We start from the raw sequence: 23187 nt of genomic DNA on the forward strand, positions 1-23187 counted from the left end.
ATTACCTGGCTGACTGCTTTTGTGAGAACCCAGAGGATGGGTGGCAGTAAGGGTGGAAATAGCTGGAATTTAGGCTAGGTTGAAGAATGGACGCTGCTAAGTCACAACTCTCACTTGGTATTTAGATATATATACATACAGGATTAATTCTAAGGAATAGGAATTCTGATCAAAGGTTAAAAAAAAAACAACTGGCTTTTAAAATAAATGTCGCATTTCTTTCTTCTTTTCCTTCACACACATCTGTCAAATGAGATAGTGAGAACAATACAGATGCACTGGTATAAGATTTAATTTCTAACTCTTAAAAAAAAAATTAGGGCTGTGATTGCAGTGCAGAACACTTGTGGGAGGGAAAAAACCAAAGGAAATGCCCTCACAGGATCCTTTTAACTTGTGTTTGTACATCCTCTGTCTTAGGTCAGGGTAAGTTGGTGGCTGGACTGAGTAAAGGGCATGGGAGGAATCCATCTCCTCGCCTTCTGGACAGAGCAGCTGATTCTGTGCCAAGAAGGGAATTAATTCTTCTAATACAAGGCAACAACAAATTGTGGTTTCCAGCCAAAGGAGGTAGAAGTGAAGGGAAAAGTGTCTCTGAAGAACAATGTTTCTTGGGATTGTGATTGTATCGTGTTTCCCGAGGCTGTTCCTGCCAGGGAAACAGTGAGTCCTCCCTCTCCAGGGCTGCTGTATGGGGTTGCAGCTGAGCCATAAAGAGATCAGGCTGCTGCAGAAGAGCCACATGTCACAGCAGAAGCTTTACTTGAAAAAAAAAAACCATCCAGGACCAGGTCTCTGTGCTTAAACAATCTGAACTCCTTTTGTTTAGTTTTGTTCTGTTTTTATTTTTAGGGAAAGATGTGAGGTTTTTGTTGTTGTAGTTGATTTCATTTCCCCCCCCCAAAGAACTGACATATAATTGCTTTTGATTTATCTGTGACTTGAGTTTGGATAGGAGTCCATGTGTGTACATGCCTCAAGAGGGAAAAGGGTCAGATATGAGCAGTAGGGACAGGGGGATTGTAAATTTATATCTTTATTTTGCTGATGGAGAGCAGTAGTACCTGGTGTGTTAGGGTTTAAAATAAAAATGGAGATGTCTGTTGGTCTGTTTGTTGTCCCTTATGGACTGTGGTGATAGTGAGAGGACAAAACAAGACAGTTTTGGGTTTTTTTACTTCATTTCCCCCCCCTTTGAATTCTCAGACTAATTCAATAATACTGACAGGATTTGTAGGTTTGTGCTTTTCTCCATTCTTTTTTTTTTTTTTTTTTTTTTTTTTTTTTTTTTTTTTTTGGTCTGTCAGTGAAATATATATGCAACTGTAATGGATTTCAGTACAGAATATGTATCACACCTCTTGCTTTGTATTTTTATTCAGTGGTCTGTCTGTTTAGGCATCCTGGGAAAGATTCTTTCTTGCAGACATCTATATCTGTTTGTTCTCTGAGCCTCCATAATGAATCTGCTTTTGTACAATCTAGAATTAATATGAATTGTAAAAAAGCTTTGTCAGTTCCTCTTATTTACTTTCCTTGGAGTTGTTATATTTTTCCTTTGATGTCATAAATTTCGTAAGCTTAAACACCTTAAAAGTTCATTTCAGGGAGTTTATCAGCAGAACATGAATATCCTCTCTTTTTACCTAAGTTACCGAGGCAGCTGTGTGATTTATCTTTATGCTTCTGTACTTGTATTCTCTCTCCAGTGCTGAAAGGATAGTATTTATATATCAGCAACGAATTAATGGTTAAGTGCTCTTATTGAAGTGTTGGGTTTGTAATTGGTGGTGGAGTATTTCAGTCATGGGTGCAGATGAGATCAAGCACCAAAGAGGGTCTAGCCTGTGTTCAAAATCTATTCTGAAAATGGATTCTGTTGTTCTGAGGAATCCTCATCAAAGGCTCCCAGGCAGGGGAAAAATCTAGTGGAGGCATTCCCTCTCACCCTGGCTGGGTCAGCAGGAAAGACAGAATGGAATAATTAGCCAGAAGTCATGCAGAAAAGAACTAAGTGGGCAGGTTGTCATTCAAAAATATTTGTTGAGCTACCAATTTTCTTTCAGGTAAAGCAAGGTTATTTCAACTTTTTAGAATAGTGCCCCATGTAACAGTGATCATGGATGTAATGCAGGAATTGTTTAGTAATGAAAGGAAGGTTTCTTCTCCATCAGCCGAAGACAAGTTCTTGCACGTTTCTTTCTGTAGCATCTCATGGTTTAAGCAGTGCTGCTTTACCCTGCCGTCTTCCTTCTCGTTTAAAAAGTCTGGCCAATATGGAACATGTGTTCTCAAAGCAGACTCTGAAAATATGATAGCAGGGCTTTGTTGGTGACAAACAGGAGGAAAATATGGAGAAATGGGAACTGATTGTGAAACGATCCTTTGATGTTGGGGAAGTGAAATGCCTCTTCCAGCAGCAGCAAAAGATGCACATCTTATGACATACTTTAGTGTCTTAGAACATTTCACAGTTCCTCATGCAATGGCTTTCTCAAGAGCAGCACGATCCCACTGAACGTTGCAGTGGCCGAAGAGAATGGATTTCTGCTTCAGTGCTAGATTTTTTTTTCCTCATTGTCCATGCTTTTGTGAGAAGCTCATGGTTCTTGTCATATTTCGTACTTTTTGCATATAGAAGTTAAAAAACCAAGAACAGAGGGTCAAGAGAGTTGTGTTTCAGTGAGACTTTCTAGCCTGTATTCCCTCAGGAAAACTAGTGCTTGGAGACATATCTGGAATTTTCATATCAAGCTGCTGAAATGTAATTCATGACTTCAGGAAATCCATCCAGACCATATCTTCCTTCTTTGAAGATTAGCCACTATTAGTATGAAAATAAACTTCATCCTTCTCGATTTGGGAAAGATCCTGGGTTTAAGGGGTTTGTGTAATGGACTCCAGGAATGATTTCTTTGCAGATAATTCAATACAAGAAGATTTCAAATTCCTTTGCAAACTCCTGTCTCATGAAAACTAGACAAAATATATAAGGGCAAAAACTTAAGGGAAAGGGAAAATCCTATTCTGCTTTCAGACTAACATTTGAACTATATTATTAAAAATGTATGAACTCCCTGAATATAAATCATCTGCTGAAGGAAGGATGGCAAGTCAAAGTTCTGACTCTCATCTTCCAATATTTCTTTACAGACAAGGTTTATAGGAAGAAGTAAAAACTTTTATTATCCTGAATGAAATGGTTGAAAACAGCAGACAAGGGTTTTGGGCAAATGAAACCCCTTGCACAGTTATGAACGGATTGTGCTGGAGAGAAATGGGCATAGGGCTTGGAAATTTGTTGACCTTTATCGCCAATTGCAGATTATTTAAAAGGCAGGAAAATTGGCCAAACACATGCAAAGAGAAGCCTTCACCAATGAAGAGGTAATTCCACGTGCTTGTCTGGTATCCCTGAAAAGAAGCTATCTCCCTTGGCTTCTGCTGGCCGGAAAAACACGTTACAGTAAGAGCTGACATAATGAAAACATCTTCCTGACATGGTTTCAACTTCGTCTTTTGCTGTGAAACATGGAGCAATAGCTGCATGCTCGGATCAGGGGAGACGGTGTATTAATGGGTTTGGGTTCGTGGTTAGCAGCATATGCATTCCCGCTGGAACAAAAGCCTTGGGAACAGTGTCAGTGGAGGCTGTTTCTGATGTAGGTTTTAAGGTGAGATTATTTCACGTACATTGAGCCTTAGAAGTGCAGCAACTGAAAATGGCTGGGTGATGTTTAGTGTTTGAAAATATGTCAGTGCACCAAATATTGAAAAGGTGGGCTGTTTTTCTTGTTTCTTTCATCTCTGGTGGGATGGATGAAGAGACTATATAGAAACAATGGCAGTTTTTTTTAGTTTTGCCTTTGACTGCAGTGGAAGGAACTTTGGGCTTCTTGGCAGAGAATAGTCTTTAAATCTTGCAAGCAACCATATCACAATCGCCTTTCCAAATGGAAAAGCACAGCTTTGCTACTGTAACAGAAACAGCCATGGATTGTAGGCTATGCTTTATTTCTTTGATTCCAGTAATCAAACCAATCAAAGCTGGCTTTAGCCCTTGCTTGTGCTTCTATTATAAAGGAGACGCTTTCCTCTGCTAAGCTCCTGTCAATTACCATTTCTTATTAAAAATAAAAAAAATCAGGGAAAACAGTTGATAGCCCACAAATACATGGCCATCGAATTGCTGAGGCAACTAATGTAAAAGACATCTAAAGCGAAGAATCTATGTTAATCTACTTTTTGATGTGGTTATAGATTGAATAATAATTTATGTTGACCTGCTTTCCCCAATGCCTCATATTTATAAAGATTATAAATAAATTGTGGCTGAGCACAGAAGTAAATTAAGTGTTCAGATGCAGTGACTTTAGAATGTATTTATGGAATTAACTTCCTCTTTGATATACGTGTGCCGATGTTTCATGAACTGCAGGCAGTTCCCCTCCCTACACATTTGTCAGGACATGACCTCCAATCTTCCAAGTTTATTTTCTCCACAAAATCTTCCCTCCTAATAGCTGCTATGACACCATCCAGACAAAGTCTGGAAAAAGTTTTCGTCTAGGTTTCCCTCTCTGTAAGGCCAGAGGAAAAAAAAGCAAAGAGTTTTGGACCTCCTTGTAATGTGCAGAGTCATTTGCTGGGGAAGCTCAGGTTGGTTCCTGCTATGCTGGTGAGTTTTGTGAAGGACGATGTTTTCCATCATCCACCAACTTGATGGCAGTAATATATTCAGCATAAAATCCTTTGACTTTTTTTTTTTTTTTCAGAAGCCCAATTGCAGCAAAACCAGAACGTGTAGATTTTTGTGAGACTTTACATGCCACAATATTTTGGAATATAGGTTACAAAAGGGACAGAGGTACAAAGGTAATGAACACCTTGCTCATGCATAGACCCATGAGCGCTTCCCTCTGAAGTCTGGAGTCTGCCACTTGCTGTTCTCCCTTTCAGGAAAGAGGAGGGAAAAAGAGGGTCTTGCTATAGGACAACAGTAATGACTTTAAATTGAAGCAGAGTCCTTTCAGACTGGATGAAAAGAAGAAATTTTTCACAGTGGCAAAACACCGGAACAGGTTTCCCAGAGAGGCTGGGGCTGCTGCATCCCGGGAAATGGCCAAGGCCAGGTTGGATGGGGCTTGGAGCAACCTGGGATGGTGGAAGGTGTCCCTGCCCATCGCAGGGGTTGGGACTGGATGACTTTTAAATGTCCTTCCAACTCACCCTGTTCTATTTCATTAATTCCTCAGTCGTGGCTGCCATAGCCTTCTGCTCAATCTATCGCAGCTTTCTAGATGTGATGGCCCACTCCCTCTCAACTTGGGAATGTGATTCATTTAAACTTTTAAAGAGAGATAATAGCAATGTAAATAAATTTTACAGTAACTCATATCATAATGCTTTTAATAGCATGAATGTTGATAGAATTTTTCTACGAAGTCCCGAGGCACTTTATACAGCTACACTATTAAAATAGGAAAAGTCATAAAATATAGAAGGCGTGTGTGGCAACAAAAGGACCTTCATTCTGAGTTAATCTGTGAACTGTAGGTCAGGATCTTAAGCATTTTTATCTTCAGGCTAAGCTTAAAAACATAGGTGCATGAATAAAACATTTATTGTTGCTTTTGTGAATAAAAGCTAGAACTTAAAAGCAAATTTATTTTCGCTAACAATCTCTGTACTAAAACTATTAAATCGGCAGCTATTAATCATAAATTATTTCAAAAATCTCCCGTGCAGAGTCTGAAAGAGGGCTTGCTCAGGAAACTGGAGCAAGATCAGAAGTCTGAACATCCGTGTGGCCTTAACTGGATGTTACAGTGTGTCCATGAAGGCTCCATTCTCTGGTGCCCAGTTGTGTCTGAAACTTCACGCAGGTTTGCTTCTTGGCTGTAGTTAAAGATGCAATTTTTTCTTCAATTTCCAAACTTTTCACCTTCTCCCTTTGCATTCTACATCTGCTCGAGCACATCCTGTGTTAGTGCCTGAATATCCGATTTAGCGGCCCGCACAAGATCTATCCTCAGATTTTTTAATATCTACCAAGTATTTGACTTACTGTAGGAGATCCTTGATGAAATATGCTGGAATATTGATAGAAAATAGATAAATATTATTTGGAAAGGTCAGGCAAAAGAAGAGAGTGTTACTTTGAACTCCATCATTTGGCAGATGCAATCTTGGGGAAAAAGGGAGGGGGGGGACAGGCAAAAGGAGTTTAATAGATTAAAGATATTAGAACTTCTTGGATCAGATGGAGCTGTTTAACTTCTCTCAAGGGCAGCAGACAAATGGTCTGGAGAGATGTGCAGCCATTAGTCATCAGGTCTAACAAGCTAGCAGAAGGTGGATGAAAACAGACTAGAAAATAGACAAAAAACCAAATGCAGTGTGTGTCTTCAGAAATGATGCAGCTCAGCTTCAACTACAAAAAAAAAAAAAAAAAGGGAAAGAAATAATTAAAGTACTCTGAAGTAACCCTAACATTGCAGAGAAATACATAACTGCTGGTGTGGGTTTATTGAGAGCACATCACATCGAATGAGTCTAATTTTCTTTTACAACCGAGCAGCTTCTTTTGTGGACAGGTATGAAGCTGGAGGCGTTAGAGATTGGCAGGGCTTTGCTGAGGCCAGCCTATTTTCATGGCATTCTCACAAAGGCAGAGAGAGAAATGCTGGAGCTGTGCTTGATGGAGTCCAAGAGCAGCTGTATTAATGCACTCAGAGACCTTAGCAAAAATTCAGTTCAAAGTGGGGGACAACTCAACTCGTCTCCAAAGACAGAGGTAGGAGTTATGTTGGGTCATAAACTGAGCAAGCCAAGGCTTTGGTGTACAAAATTTACAGTTAACTCTTACAGGTACAAGTAATTATCCTGGTCAAAGCTTGGCTTGATATCTGCTGTCTGAGTCTGGGTACTGCGCTCGGAGCAGGATCCAGACCAGCAGCAGCAGGAGAGATCAGAGCCTCAAGAACAAGGTGTCTGATGACTGACTGACTGACACAAACCAGAGCTTAGGGGATGGAGGAAGGGAAGGTTGATGGAGGAATGCATAGTTTTCGGAAACTTTAGGATCTTGTAGGAAAGAAAGGTCTAAGCTGCTTTCTGTATTCTAGGTGATAGGGCATCAACTGCAGCAAAAAAGATTCAGACTAAACAATAAAAAAATTATCTGCAAACTGTCTGATGATTCAGATTTTTCATAGGTGGTCTGCAGAGTGTCATTAGAGATCTTTAATTAGACAAATATTTATCTGATGTGATACAAGTTTATTTGAGCCTTCCTGAAGGCAAGGAGATAGACATGGTGACCTTTCTGGGTCCATTCTTCCCCCATTTTTCTATGATTCTATTAATTACTTTTGGAGATCAAGTGTACTAACATAATTTTCCTCACGTTTTGTTAGAGACTGGTAGCAGATCTTCCAATTCATCATACTATCCTGTGAGCTGGCAGTGATATCTCTCTGCTAAAGCATTTACAAAATGCAAAATGAGTAAATAGTCTTTTAATGAAATGTATTCATGAAATGTAGGCCATTTCCTCTCAGAATTGAATTAAGCATTACAAGTGATCAATAACTAGATTTCTGCATCTACTGAAAAGCCCTGCTGTAGAGTTATATAAATAGTTCAGAGTAAGAGAGTATGGCTGATATTTTATCACTGTGGCTCTGGAAACATGCAAAACCTGCTGGCTGTCTTAAAAGATGTGTGACTGGGTAGATTGATCCTCTTTCATCCGTAGGCTACTGGGTCAACTTCAGCCTAACCCCAGAAATATGGGTCATGCCTTCTATCACAGGGGACCAGAGACCTCTGCAAAAAAAAAATGAAGAATCCTGGGCAGATTTCTGAGGCTCTGGCAAGTATTCATCGTCCCTTTAGGAGAGTAACAAAAGCACTGAGTCAAAATCTGCAAGAATTAAGGCATGTAATGGAATATATCAGAGTAAAAGCAGCTTGACTTTGGATGCTGTGAGCCTGCTTTGCTTTGGCTTTAGTGGTCTTCCCCCAAGCTGGGTTGGAGCACTTCGCTGTGGACATGTGTCAAGTGACTGTGCTGCTGCTGGAGCTGTATGTCTTTTACATACAGGAAAGTCCTTGCAGTCCATAGCTGTGTGCCACTGGTCCCAAATGTCAGCCCAGTATCCAAACGCCCCTAAACAGGGAAGTGCACCATTTTCTGTAATGAAAGGCTTCTTGAAAAGATTAATCCACCTTGTCTGGTTTGGGATAGACATTTTGTATCATAAATGGAAATATTTTCTATTTCAAAGCTTCCTCTTTAAACAGAGGAAGCTTTAAAAAGTTCCTTATTTGTTAATTAATCGAGAGTCAGAAATCTGTCTGCCATGGGTATGATGGGAACCTAATGTCCATCAATGTGGGCAGTGGAGACATATATTCCTCCTTTCTTTAGGTTATACATGCTTTTAGATTTTCAAACGCTTTTATTGCAGTATTATTCAGATTTTAACACGCTTTTAACACTCACCGGCCTCTTCTTCAACCTTTAGTTTTGGTGAGCTGCGTGTTCCACTGTGTGAACCGGGTCTGTTTCATCTACTGCTGTTTACGTGATTGTTTTCATATTCCATTTCTTGCTGTCAAAGTGGTTGCTTATTGTGCTAAAAGGATTCTGTTTCAGGCCTCCCAGCTCCATAATGTGCTCACATCTCATGCTTTTTCTAAAAGGGGCAGGCGAGGTCAGAGCCACTTGGTGGGGAAGGGAGGACGAAAGGTATTCGGTGGCCGTGTCTGTGTCCATTTCAGCTTTGTGTAAGCTTTGTACATAATGGCAGTGGGGAATTTCAAAACTGTGGATGCAGTTGCACTCTTCCTTTAAAACAGCTTCAGATAACTTCATCTTCTCATCCCCTTACTCCTCACTCACCAGTGAGCGGGGCACGAGCTCTCTGAGTCCTTTTCTGTCCTATTGAGAGCACTCTGGTTAGCCAAGTTTTCCAGACTTCTGTTCATTGTTTCCACCTGACCTGCACAGTTGTCTCTTCAATTGCTTCATGGTGTATACGCGAGTGTTTTAAGCTACCTGACTATTAAGGGCTGTCTATATTTTGCTACAGTGCTTCTCATTTTCATTTCTGTTTTGTCGCTGTTATAACTGGAAGCCGTAATTAACCACGTACTTCACATGTGTTACCTGTTACCAAGGCAATATTGTCTTTAAATCTGAGGAGGTGGATTTGCTTTCTTTGTATCCCAAGTGCTCTATTCTGATTTCAGATCTGCACCTGCTTAGCAACAAGACATGTCTGAGGGGCCAGCTGTAACTTCGGCTTAAAAGTACAGCTGAGTCAAGATGTGATTGTCCTTAAAAACACTAAAGCTCAGACTCGAAGCATTTAGCAGTACATCCATATATTAGAATTATATTAGACTCTTAGACACCACTGGGGTCTATTTCTTTCTTAAAAAAACTTCTTTGTTTTGCATATAAAACTGTAAGTGTTGGCCTTTGCATGGAGTAACCAAATTGTGATGATTTGTGAAAATGGAGTGATCTATATCTATATTTATGTCTATTACAGTATGTTCTGTGTCAGAAATTCCCATTCCTGCTATAGTCTAAGTGGCTGAAACATGCAACATCTTTTGCCTGGTGGAGTGTAAAGGAGAGGTAAACACACATTTCCCATCACCCTCAATATTTTTTAGTGTAGGAATATTCTTTCTTCTCAGTTCATTGTGCCTGTCTGCTATTTCCTGCCAGGCATCCCAGCACACGCACAGTTATAACAAATAAGTTGCCCTCCATATTACCTTATCCTGAAGAGCTATTCTGGCTTCTCTATTTCTCTACTTTGAGGTCTTCAGCTAAACTCTTCTGTGCCAGGGAGAAATTCTGTGCAGATGAAAAGCAGACTGTAGAAGGACATAATAATTACACCAGCAGAAAAATGTCAGCAGACTAATGTAGGTCCCCTATAGGGGTTTGAATCATCTTATGAAAAGTGAAGCCATTAAATAAAACAAAATGTTAGAGATTTTGTTGGGAGTGACAGAAGCAGCAAAATGTTCTTCCTGCTGTATCTCTGACGTTCGGCAATTTTTGGCTGAGTGAAAACAGCAGGCTATCTTTCTGAGTTAGCAGAGCTCAGATGTATATAAAGGTTTCTTAAGGAGAAAAATGTGAACCATGCCCTGGCAGAAGTACTTGTCGGGTATTTTATCATAAATTTTTTAAAAATAAAATAATCTGCAGCACAATCCTGGGAAGAAATGAGCTCAGAGGCGCTGCAGAAGCTTGCCAGGATCTTCTGGTCTTTTGCCTTTGAATGGAGGCTCAATTAAGCCCCAGAATTACAAGGCCAATCTATGTAGTTTTGTTAATGGTGGAGAAAATAAAATAATCAAGTGCTGGAAAAATACCTAGTGATGTGTGAGCCCCCACAATTCTTACAGAATTAATATTTGTGATTTTACTGTGTTTATCCAAACTTACTCTTTATAACTACTTATTAATAAGACTTCTGAAACACTCCTGACATTGCTCATGTCCCACTGAAGGAGAAGTGGAGGCTCTGTTCACAGAATTTCTGTGAATAGGCTCTCACTATTTGAAGAGGAAAAAACATATTCTTTGACAAGTGTGCAAAGAGGAAAAAAAACCTGTCTGTGAGTGGGAATCCAGTTTTTTCCCCTGTATCTCACTGAAAGACTGTAAGAAAGGAGTCTTACATTACATCAACCACAAATGACATGAGAATTTTCTTTAAGTTACTTCTGAAGCTGATACCCAGGAGAATTGTTCAGGCAGAAGATATTTTTAAATTTTCAAAGAAAAGTCAGAGTGTAACTTTTGTTTCATTCTCAGAGTTCCTTTTTAATCTGATCTGTCTCTGCTGGACAATGGACAGTGTTCTTATAGATGAGCCTATTATGTCCTTTTTGTCCCTCCTTCCTAATGCAGTGTTAATTCTGTGACAATAAGGTCTTTGATGCTGAGGTCTGCATGAGGCAGGTGTTCCTTCACCCTATACCAGGTAGCGTCAGCTCTCAAAGGGATTTTTTCCAGAGAGCACAATAGCTTGAGGAGAAACTTCTGGTTGACCCTTTAGAGGATGTACTGTGTTAGCTCTTAAATCAAAGCTGTTGATGGTGAGGATGTAAAAACTCTTTGAGCACTAAGAGTGCCAGGATATCTTGCAAGACCTGCCATCAACACAGTAATAAGGGAGTGTTCGTGAGGATGGTTGGGGTCATTATTTACTACGGCTGTAATTAAAGTGTGGCTGCAAGGGTTGATGATGAGAGGCGGATATGAAGGACTGATAGAAGGTGGGCCAGTGCTTAGTCTGTAAGACTGTGCAGGAGAAACCAGTGTTTCCAAGTTTGTGGAAAACACAGCCTCATTTCTACCTTGAGATTTTTCCTGGACATTTGGTAGTCTTTGGGAATGACTTCATTTGTACGTGTTATATCCTACTGGTAGAACCTATCAGGCTTGGGCAGAGGAAACCCAAGCTCTGTTCTGGTTTAGTTATCAGTACTTAGCTCTTTACAAGCCTCGTGTTTTCCCGTCTCTCTTTTGCAGCATGAGGTGGTTTCTGCATCCTGAACTAACAGGGTTTGGAGCTGAAACATCTTTATGGCGGTGACTAATGCAGGAGGCAGGAAGCGCCATTTGGTTTGAAGGTCCCACAATCAGCCACAGCCTCATCTCAGCCATGTTTGTGTCACGAAGTAGACAGTTCCACCAAAGCAAATGGCTTTGTTAGGTGTCTTGTACAATGCAATTGAAATCAGGTTCTGTCTCAAAGCATATAAATCTGACATTAAAAAAAGCAAAGAACCAAACCCATACATTTTTAAATTAAGCAAAAGATGTAACGGGGGTAGCAAGTAAAATCACCAACTCCTTGATGACAAAATATGATATTTTAAAGAACCTTACGGCATCAGAACTGACCTCAAACCACACTCTTGAAATAAGACAAAACCTGAAAATCAGCATCTCAAAGTGGCCACATCCATTCTTTCTTTTTGAAAGAAGGCTCTTTCTTTTGAAAGAAGGCTCATAAAGACCTTGTGGCATTGGTTGTCTGCTCAGCGATGTGACAGCTTCAAGTATCTTCCAGTTCCATAGAAATTAATGAGAATAATACATGTAGTGTTTGACTGCATGGCCTAGGACTCTTCTGCAGGAGCAGCTCAGCAATGCAGGAGAGCGAAACAGATTTTCCTATGCCTGGGCTGAAAGGTGTTCCAATCACAAACTGCATTTAGCAGAATACAGCTAAATAAAAATTGCCGACGTCATACACTGCAGCTAGATATATTCCCAAAGCACTTTAAATTAAAAAGCCTTTACGATTCTAAACAACCCATATGTCTGTCAAAGCTGTCATTGTGCTGCAGCAAGTAAAGAAAACAAAACTTAATTTGTGATGAAGCTTCCCCTGGCTGAAAGCACAAGACTTCCCCCATCCTCTGCTCACGATTGCAGCTCGCTCCCTCTGACTCCTTATAAAATGCTTTGCATTTCCTTTTGAATCACGTCAAGTTAATTTTATGGCAAACACTCTCTGTTTTCTGAAACACAGAGAAGAAATATAATTATTGCTGGGTGGAGGGTGAAGGAGAGTTGGAAGCAAACTGAACAGGATGCTGGTAATTGTTTTTTGGGCACCGGTGCTGGGAAGATTCCAGCCACCTAAGCAAAAAATATCTCAAAAATGTAATTAATTATAAATGGGCAGCTTTGCAGTACAAGTCCAAGATCAGAAGGAGAAAGCAACATCCTACTATCAAAAATAATGATAAAAACCCCCAACAAACATTACTCAGCAGATGATCATGTTGGTAAATAATCCACTGTTCAGTTCGTTATGGTATGCAACTAAAGAGATGTTCCCTTGCTTTAGTTTTCAAATCTTTTGAAGGGACAAGGGTAGATTTTAGGACGTCTAACTTTGGCCTCATTCTGTTCCTACTGTGATCAGTGGGGTGTTTGTCATAGGGACAATCTGTTGAGGCCAGATCAACACATTGGCAGCTCTTACTCAAAGGTGTGATCCTCACACCAACGTGCCGTTCCTGTTCCTGTAAATCCATCCATCCAGTCGGTTCAGCTCTTCTTGCCTGTATGGGACGACACATGGCTCAGGACTGACTGAAATGCCCACTCTGCTACCTTTGCTCGTGGAGATTGTTTTTAACTTGTTTGTTTCGGTGTTCCTCGTGCACGGTTGTTTCCAATTACTTTTGATCTAAGTGGCACTACAGGCAAGCGAGGCTGGCAAGATCTGGTCCTCATTGCAAACATTTCACACTTGTAATCATCTAAATTGCCTTGTGAAATTGTTCATTAGATAAAAATTAATAAATCCTATAAGCGAAATCCAACGCACCGTTAGGGTGTAGACATTAAATCTGGCATAAAACCATAGTTGTAAATGAAGTCATCTGTGTACACATTGATTTGGGGCCAAACCCTGAGGTCCTTGAAGAAATTTGAAACCACTGTTTTCAAGTCCATTGAATAGGAGTGAAAATAGTGCCCTAAAGTTGTAGTTACAAGGGCTGTTGGTGAAGATTTGACTTTTTTAAATTTAATTTTCAAATAAAAACATCCCCCTGCTGCATGCAAGGTGCAGGGTCTTGAGGAGAATGGACTTCTCCATTTCCCCGATTCCGACTATCCAAAAAATATCAGTGTGTAAAATGGCAACAATAGAGTGGTTTCTGTGCAAAGCTTCCTCTCTGGGACCTTGGAGACCGAGTGTTTGGGAGGGTGATACGGCACTGAAACTGGCTGATTGTGCAAAACGAGTGGGTAGCACCCGGCACTGTAATTGCTGCTTCTTCTGCCATTTGAGAAACCCAGAGGATTCAGGTTGTCACCACTGGCCGTGTCCTCCCCCATCAAATGTTGCAAGTTTTTATGTCCATATAGCTACTAATGTTCTGATAGACCCTTAGGGTTGCCTCAAGCTGTAGTTTGGTGAGAAAAATAGGGAACTAAACCAAAGGTATATATTTCTTTCGAATAGTAATGAGAGGAAAATACTTTTCTCATTCATTACAGGATGAAACCCAAATAACACTTTTCAAATCAATGGTGCTACTTCATAATCATATCAGCAGCTCTGAAAACTGAGCTTGGCCTCAAGCTTTGGGGTTTTGTAGTCACTGTAGGGAAAAAAAATGGCTGTGAGCTGTCTTGGATAAATTAAAAAAAAGGTTAGAAAATGAGTGATTCTGTAAACATAATTTTAGTCTATCGACAGATGGGAGAAATGGAGAACAGGTTGTAAAAGTATAAGCTCAAGCATTATTAATATTGTACTGTTGCTGAGCCAACTTGTAGAGGAACTGAAAAAACCATCCCATTGGTTAAGTAATCACTACACATATGCTTTTGGAGACTCATACTTGGGAGTTTTCGAAGCTTTTATATGTGTCAGTTCTGCTAAAAGGATGAAACTGCAAAAATGCACTGGTAGTTTAAAGCATTAATAGTGATGTCAGATGCACTTTAAGGATAATCACGACTCCTTTACATCCAGTAGACCTCGTAGTCTCAGATATGGAAATCAGACTTTTGACAACCAAAAATGTTTGAGAAAGTGGGAAAAGACCAAAGAATGCTGTCGGATATTTTCAACTCTGGTAGTTATTTCATGCTTTGGTTTTGAGCGCTCTGTTCTGTGCTACACACAAGCCCTACTGGTGATCTTTAAAACTGGTTGCATAATTACTGTGGCTTCATCCTTTTCCTATCATGGTGACTGAATTTTTAGGGTCACCTTTATTTTTTAAGTAATAGCACTGCTTTATACAGGTGGGTATTTAGGTATTTCAATAATCACAGTTAGATGTATCTTAGAGTCTTCAAAAACCACCCCCCTAAAAATTACATCAAATTTGTGTTTGGGGTAATAACATTGATTGAGATTTACTTATATCTGCACGATTTACCTGTATGCTTAATTCTGGATGGAGTTTGGATGTGTGACAGGATGTGCAGATGCAGAAAACTAAATTTTTCTGTCCACGAGTTCTTGTATGGTTTAGGAATGCCTTTATTCCATGTAACAGTCACTGATGGGCACCTGAACTCTTTCATCATTAATGAAGAAGGGGACAAAGCCTGTCTACTGGCCAGTTTGAGTTTTAAGATACGTGATTTTAAAATTGCGATGCAAAAGAAGATTTATTTTGAGTGAGATCAAATTTGGCCTTGATTTAAGTTTGTTTATTAACAAACTTGAGTCCTTTTTGAGAACCAGATGGGGAAATCACCAACACCTCACAGGCTCACGCCCCCTGCTTGAACAGTCGTGGTGTCAAGCTGTGCTCGTAGAGATTTGTCAGATGAGAACATATTTAGCTGTTTCACCAAATCTAAATGTATTAAAATATAACAGTAAAAACCTAGGGTCTTATTTTGATGTTTTGATTGTTAATGATTAGTGCTGACTGGGACTACTCAGGAAACTGTCTCTGGGTACAGAGGTGCCTGCAATCGTGATGGAAACTGGGTCAAAATGATCAGCATTTAAAAATCCCCTGAAGGGTCTATTTGCCTTGCTGGCAAACTATTAATCTGTGAGGTTTGTTTCTGGATATCTGGATTCAGTGCCTGAAACCTGTGCCGGGAGACTGCAGAATGCCGATTGCATAGGAGGCAAATCAGGCCCACAAGGAGCCTTTTCTTATTTTTCCCTTACTGTACCTAAAATTTCCGATGCAAGTTTAGCTTTGTGACACAATTAACCTAAAGACAATATTATTGTTTAGTATGATTATGGGCTGCACGATACATTATATCTCATATGTGAATATTTCCACTTTGAACCCTAATATTTATATAGGAAATAAAATCATTTGCTAGATCAGTGAATTAAGGTAAAAAAGACAAATCAGCTCAAGAAGCCCCAGGATTTCAGCACTAGAATATCTGCAATTTCTTTATTTTAATGCTTCCATCTATTATTTTCCTAGTATTCAGTAAAAGCCCTTTCATACCTACAGAAGGAAGAAAATGTAGTCACACTGTTAATACAGTGGCCACTAAATACAGAAATATCTTTTTATAATATGTCCAATATATTTTTCTACCATTATATTGGTCGAACAATATGAAAATGGCTAATTGAAGTTCACTGTAAGGTTGCTGAACAGGTTAATTTAACTCTTGACAATATCTGCTTTGATATTAAAAATAATCTCAGAATGGATTAAAATAATTCAAGTAAGATTTTAAATTTCCTGCTCTAGTAAAATAAAAATTTCTTGAAATTTTAACACCTTGGTATTTCATCCATTCTATTACTCTAGATGGATCTTTCCCTTTCCATTCAAGGGAAAAAAAAAACATGGAATATATTCAGAATTACACTGCTTTTACCAGAATCAATATAGGATTTCTTTTAGAGATGGATTATTCAAAGAAGGTGAAATAAAGGCTTATAGTCAAAAGAAAAAAAAAAAAAAGAGAGAAAATGAAAACTGAAGTTCAGGCACTTCAAAAAACTGTTGGGTGTTGTTTCTGAGTGAAGTTGTCCCTCACTTTTCCACAATTTACTGTCAGGAGTCCTTCAGCTGTCCAGAACCCTTGAAAATCAAACCATTTTCACAGAGTTCAAAGTATGAAGTCGCACCCCTTTTAATATATTTGCCAATACCTTATTGATATTTAATATGCATACTTATATATCTCTTAATAATGTAACCCCTGCTGTTAGGAAACTTTAAGCTACAATCCTGTAGTGAACAAGTAATTAATCCAAAAAGAAAACATAAAGGTCTTATTCTCTGCCTCAAAAATCCTGGGCATCTGCACTTTGCTTTTTTGTTCTAAAGGTTGTGGATGAGGATGTGAATTTTGGAGCTAAGCAAGCTGACAATTTCTTTTCAAAGTCATCCTTTCCGCAGTTCATTTTCAGCCTTTTCAGTCTCCCTTGGACAGTCACAAAAGACAGCTTTATTATGCAGTTCTCTTCCCCTATTTTTGTACATATCATTTTCTGTTTGTCATGTTTAGGGCACCTTCATTTCGTCTGTCTCACAGAAGCAGAGATGATTACATTAAGTGTGGAAGTCTTCTCTTTTTGCTTTTGGTCAGTAAGCCATAGAATTATTTTCCATTATTCTTCATAAATTTTGGTGGGGTGGTTCTGGTTGAGTGTTATTGTGGCGAGGCCCACGTGGCAACAAAGAACTACCATTAGAAGCTGGGGAAGGGTAAACTTGTGTTAATAAAGTGACTTTATGTTGTCCTTGGGAGATGGATGAGGTACTTGCTGCCTTACAGCATCTTCCCTTCTGCATAAATCCCCAGCAGAAGATGTAGGAGTTAGAAGAGACCGGAATATGTTTTCAATCCTGTTTAATCACTGCAAGTAAAGGGAAGGTATTAGAAATACCCCCGAGGCTAATCCTGACAAATCACCCTCTTTGTGAAAGGTAGAACTGATATGTGAGGCCGTGTTACATTCGAGTTTCCACATGCTGCAGAACCTGAGTGAGCCTGAAGCCGCCAGCCTTACTTACAGCAGAGACTTGGTGAACTTGATCATCTGGGTGCCCAGTTTAAAGCTCTTAAGGAATTCAGGCTTTGCAGCAGTGGGGATTATGTGGATAATTTATTGGCCAAAAGGTTAAATCTGCTTCTCAAGATGGGAATGCCAAATTAACAGTCACTTCAGAAATGTGTCTGACTTGCCTTCCTGACACACAGAGCTCTCCCCTACCTCTGCCTTCCTGTCCCCTCCGTGTCTGCCCCAGTGCAGGGCATCTGCTCCTGCCACTGCTGGGACTGAAGCTGAAGGGCTGAAGGCTGATTTTCCCAAGCTAAAACCACTGTACAGATTCCCAGCTGGAAATCCCACGCTGCAGAAGGTACTGTGCTGCATGGAACAGCTGCTCCCAGCTCTGTCCTTCCTCTCTGGAGGTCCTTCCTCTCTCCTCACAGCATCCATGGCTCCACCTGAGTGTGTGGAAAACTGTGCCCACCTATGTTTGTGTTGCACATGTGGGGTGGGGGCTGCCTTTCCCAGAGACCCTCAGAGGTGTAGTGGAGGTGCTGCATCTGCCAACCCGTTTTTGGGGCTTGTTCTGCTCCACCCAGTGCCACGCGGCAGATGGGAGCATCTGCCCTTGCTGTCGTAGCCATTCAGCAGCAGCTAAAGATGAGATCGCATATTCCAAAGTCACAAACATTGCTCCAGAGGATAAATCAAGGTCCTGTTTGATTTAAGAACAGAAACAAACCAAATATTTTCATGCACTGGACTTTGGGAGAAGCATTCTGGGTTGGAACCCTGTTAGTCACAGTACCTGAGGACTTCAAAACCGCATCATGTTTGACAAGCAGGTGCTGTCTTTGGAATCTCTACAGGATTTCCAGATGGCTTTGCATCCAACATGGCCATTAAGGAATAAAACCATTCTTCCACTTGCACTGATTTCTCAGGTGTGCTATTTGGCTTTTACTGTAAACGTGTGTGTCTCATACCAGAATTGTGACGAATCTGTCCTGGACTCAGCCTTCAATTAATCCTTGATTTTTAGAGGGTTTTCTTCTTCTTTTGTTGGAGAAAACGGTTTTAAGAGAGTTTAATGCCCTTCACCTTCAGCCCTCAAAATTCAACCATACACAGTTTCTGGGAAGTGATTTTGATTTCCTCAGTGGAAAATGGTGTGTGAAATAGTCCTTCACAAGGACACATTCCCCAGGTGAGGAAGCCCTAAACAGTCTACCCTTGGCCTCTGTTTCTTCCCACCCTTCCACTTTGCCTAGGAAGACCTCACTGCACCTCTCGCCTTCCCCATTCCTTATCTCTGCCTCCTCTGCACCCATACTTGAGACCTGTTTTTAATCTCATACTTCCCCTTGAAGTTTTCCCACACCCATCTGCTTGCACATCCCTGATAACATCTTCCATTCACCTTCTGAGGGATAAAACATCCAAATCCCACTCTGCACAGCCCACGTGTGATCACCCAAGTCAGCCGGGAGGTGTTTCCTGCCCTACTTGGATGGACTCAGATTTTGTCTCCATCGCTCAGAGTACCATTTTGTGATTCCCAATTTCCCAAGGAGAGAAAAAAACTCAAACACCGGCTTTTCATTTTCTGAAATATGCAAATGACATGGCTACAAACCACGAGTAGTCAAGGTGTTCGTGAACTTTTTATTTTGTTTCCCCTCTCTATTCTGAGTGCAAGCTTGCAAAGGGCTCACAGGAGAGACTTGTTACGGTGCTGTAAACTGGGGCTTGCTCTAGTAACCTGCTGATCTACTGACACAAGGTGTTTCCAGGCAACTTGTTTTTAAATTTGAAAAACAAAAAACATAGACAAATGAATAAGAAAAAGAAGAAAAAGAATGAATGAGAAAATTTTTTTTTATTTTTTTTATTTTATTTTTTTTTTTTTTTTTCCTGTAGAAAAGCCCTGGAAAACAAGACTGACCAATTCTGATTTAGTTTCTGCTATGCCTTCAGTGTGTAGTTTGCTCCCTCTCTAGCCCCTGGTGCCTGTGTTTACATCCCTGCACTGTACATCGCTGTTTGCCTAATGAAATGCTGCTCTGGAAGATTTATGGGCGCGCATTAATAGAATAATTAAAGGTCTTGGGAAGTCTGGGATGAAATCTGTACCGGGTCAGGAGAGAAGACGCAGAGAGAGAGGAAGCGAGAGATGGGAGCTGATGGGGCGGCGGGGTGTCCCGACAACTTGGGGTGCGGTGCGGGAAGCGCCCCGCAGCGCCGGGGCCGGCAGCCCTGCTGGGAACGGGTTCCTGGGGGGAGTTTGCCCTCGGCGGGGAGAGCCCAGAGCCAGCAGCGCCTCTCCGCCCTTTCCTACCCCAGCCTTCGCCTCGGGAGGAGGGACGCGCGGAGGGAGGAGAGGCGGGAGGAAAGCGGAGCGCGGGGCGCCGCCCGCATCCAGCCGCGGCCGGGGCAGCGCCGTTTCCCCGCCCCCGAGAGCATCCCCCGCGCATCCCCCGCGCATCCCCCGCGCATCCCCCGCGCATCCCCCGGGCCCCGCGGGGGCGCGCACGGGCGCGGTGTGAGCGCGCAGGTGCCGCGGGGAGCGGAGCGCGGCTGCAGCGCAGGGGGGCGGCCGCTCGCTCGGCTGGCGGATGGATGGATGGATGGATGGATGGATAGATGGATGGATGGCTGGGCTGGGAGACATCCCGCCATCCCATTTGTGCTCTCCTCACACGTCTTTCCTCCCTGCGTTGTTTTATTTTTTTATTTTTTAAATATTTTTTTTCCCCCTTCAAAATCTCCCTGGGAATTTTGATTTGCAGGGGGTTTCAAATTTTTTTTTTTTTTCCCCCCTCTTCTCTCTCCTTCCTGCTGAGGATCCGTTCTGCTTGCCAAGTTTGTAGTGACACCTCTCAGATTCCCCCGCTCCCGGTTTTTTGGATCTGTTACAGTGCCCGGTTGTATACAGACGTACTGTATTTTTTCTACCTTTTTATTTTTTTTGATTTTTTTTTTTTACAAGAAAATGGGAATTCTTTGGGAAGCTAATGGATGCTGAGGAGGACGATCCTTTAAAAAAAAATCTCCTTTTAATCTGTAAATGAGGTGTATGAAGAAATTCTTAAATTCAGCCATCAATTTAGCTCCATGTTAAGCACCTCGAAGTATTTATGATTGCAGAGCAGGTGCAAACAAGGATTAGGAATAAGGTAAGGGAGATATTTCTGTCTTTGAGGCAGCAGCATTTGCTCAGGGTTATCAGCAGCTGTTCTTCTTTTTTTTTTTTCTTTTTTCTTTTTTTTTTTTTCTTTTTTTTTTCTTCTATAGAATCTGAGCTGATTTATTTGCATTTTCGGTGCAGTTCTCCCGTCCTTCCGAGTCATTTCTAATACGTCTGCGTGCTTTCCATCACTAAAACGTACATTCCTTTTCCCTGGCTGCTCAGGATTTGGGAGTTTTTTGACTGTGCACATGTTTTGGCTGTTATTCGGTAACTGCTTAAAAACCACCAATCCTCTGTTTAAAATTATTTCTTACCTTGCACTTTCTCTACCCAGCAGGATTCCTGAAAAAAAACCAAAACAAACCCAAACAACAAAACCACCAAAGCCATAGAAAATTGCTACACAAGAGCTTTTTTTAAAACAGATTTGCCTTTAAAAAGGAGAGAGAAGTAGTTAAAATTCCCTGAGGGAAAGCCGAGGCGGGCGGGGGGGGGGCTGGTGGCGGTATATAATAATCATGTTCTCCCTCTAAAAGCACACGAACTCCCCTCCCTCCCCCTCACCAGCAGCTCCCCAGGGCTGAGCCTGATTTCTGGCCCTATCGCGGCTCCCCGGGGTCGTGGGATGCGAGGAGGGAGAGAAATTCCTGCTGGGAAGGAGGGACGGATGCCCTGCTTCCCTCCGGGATGCCGCAGGCTGCTCTCCGTCAGCACGCTTTACTAATTTTTGTTTTATCAGCCCCATTTAGGGATATAAATGGCACGAGCAAGGGTATCAATTCCCAGCTAACGGCGGCGATAGCCCGTGGTTTATGGGATTTAATGATTTCTCTTGTTTTGAAAAAGCTCTTGTGACGCTCACAATAAAGAACTCCATAAATCATCTAAATGAATTGTGCTCCGGCAAAGGCAATTTTTAGTCTTCTGCTGGGTATCTCCGAGTCCTGATAATTAATATTATATTAACAGTTGCGAGCGTGTTCATGCTAATAAAGGTGCCATTACCAAAAGTGGCTCTCTAGCTGTGGGTCCCATGTTTACCGAGCTCCCGGGGAGTGCCCGAGCTGTGGCTGGCTGTTGTCCTCTCCTCTGGAATCAGAGTAGGTGACTGGGCAGTGAGCGCAGTGTGTGAGCATGCCTGTGTGGGTACAGAAGGGACACCTTCCCTGGCCCTGGAAAGAGTGAAACCCATGGACAGGCTGCTCCAGTCAGGCTGGAAGCAGGAGCTAATCATCCCTTAGGCCTTTTGATTACGTGTTTTGATTAAAAGATGGCAAATGAAGTTCGTTCTTTCCTTTTCTGGGTTTTGGTTTTTTTTTTTTTTTTGGTAATTCTGATGATTCTATCACCAGCATTTTAAACCCTCTTAAAAACAAGCAGGAGCTGTGCAGTTCAGTCCTTCAGCAGAGCAGAGCAGTGTTCCTGCAGCACTGTGAGGAAAGCTCCTCTTTCATGTTATCCTTTTCTGTTGCTTTATTTCCACCTTCTTCTGCTTTCATGAGCACATCTTTTTTTCAGCTGTTATTTACAGCTGAGCTGTACTGAAAGGGCTGGAATGAAAAGAGGGTGATCTCCTTGTGAAGGGAAATGTGCTCTGAGGAGAGGGCTCAAGCTTGGCATTTTTACAGAATTTTTATACCACAGGTTTTGCATTTACCTGACTTCTCTTTCCACTGTCTTTAGCATGGTCTGCAACTGGTGATGTAAAAACCTCTGTAATTATGTGTATCACCTACGTAGCTCACTGTGTGTTCCGTTAGAGATTCACTTAAAGCTGCTCCGAAATCCTTCACTGTGCAAAACTGTTAAATCAGAGGTGAAACAGGTGCTGGTTCAGTTCACCACATGTTTGGGTCAGTAGTTGCTGGGCATAATACCATCATATAGATACGCTGAGTCTGCCAGAACTCGTTGCCATGGTTTTATTTTGTTCAGTCTGGTAAGATTGAACTTCTTGTGGTTGCTGAGTAGGCATTTGAGTGAAGTTAATGGAACCAAATCTGAGAAGTTATTTCATGAAATGCATGTAGATTTTAGTGCTTTCTCTGAGCTCCTCTGAATGGAGTGTTTTATTACCATGAAATAGTTCAGAGATGCTGAGTTCAATCCTACTCTCCTTATTCAAGCAAAAATTTTCATAGCCTTCATGAATCTATACATAAAGATGTTTTCAATAAGAATTTCTGACTGTGCAATCGGGCAGTTTAGATGGTGACTTTGATGCCAGTGTTTCTCATTCGAAGTTAATTTGTCAGGGTTAGAAAGTTTGCTGTTTATCTCCGTAAGCTGGAAAGGGTCAAGGAGTGTTTCCTGCGGTGTCATTGGTACAGCTCCTGTCGTTCCCTCTTTGCCAAGGAACAGCCACTCAATTAGAACAGACTTGCATTTGAGCTTTTAAAATGTCTTTCCTCTGAGCATCAGGAGCATTTAGAGGACTGAATTGGTGACTCACTGGACGGGTTGTCTGCATCCCTTGTTACTGTTCAT

This window comes from Chamaea fasciata, unplaced genomic scaffold (assembly GCF_029207755.1).
Source record: "Chamaea fasciata isolate MVZ Bird 193981 ecotype frontalis unplaced genomic scaffold, bChaFas1.0.hap1 SCAF_11, whole genome shotgun sequence".
Lineage (NCBI taxonomy): Eukaryota > Metazoa > Chordata > Aves > Passeriformes > Sylviidae > Chamaea > Chamaea fasciata.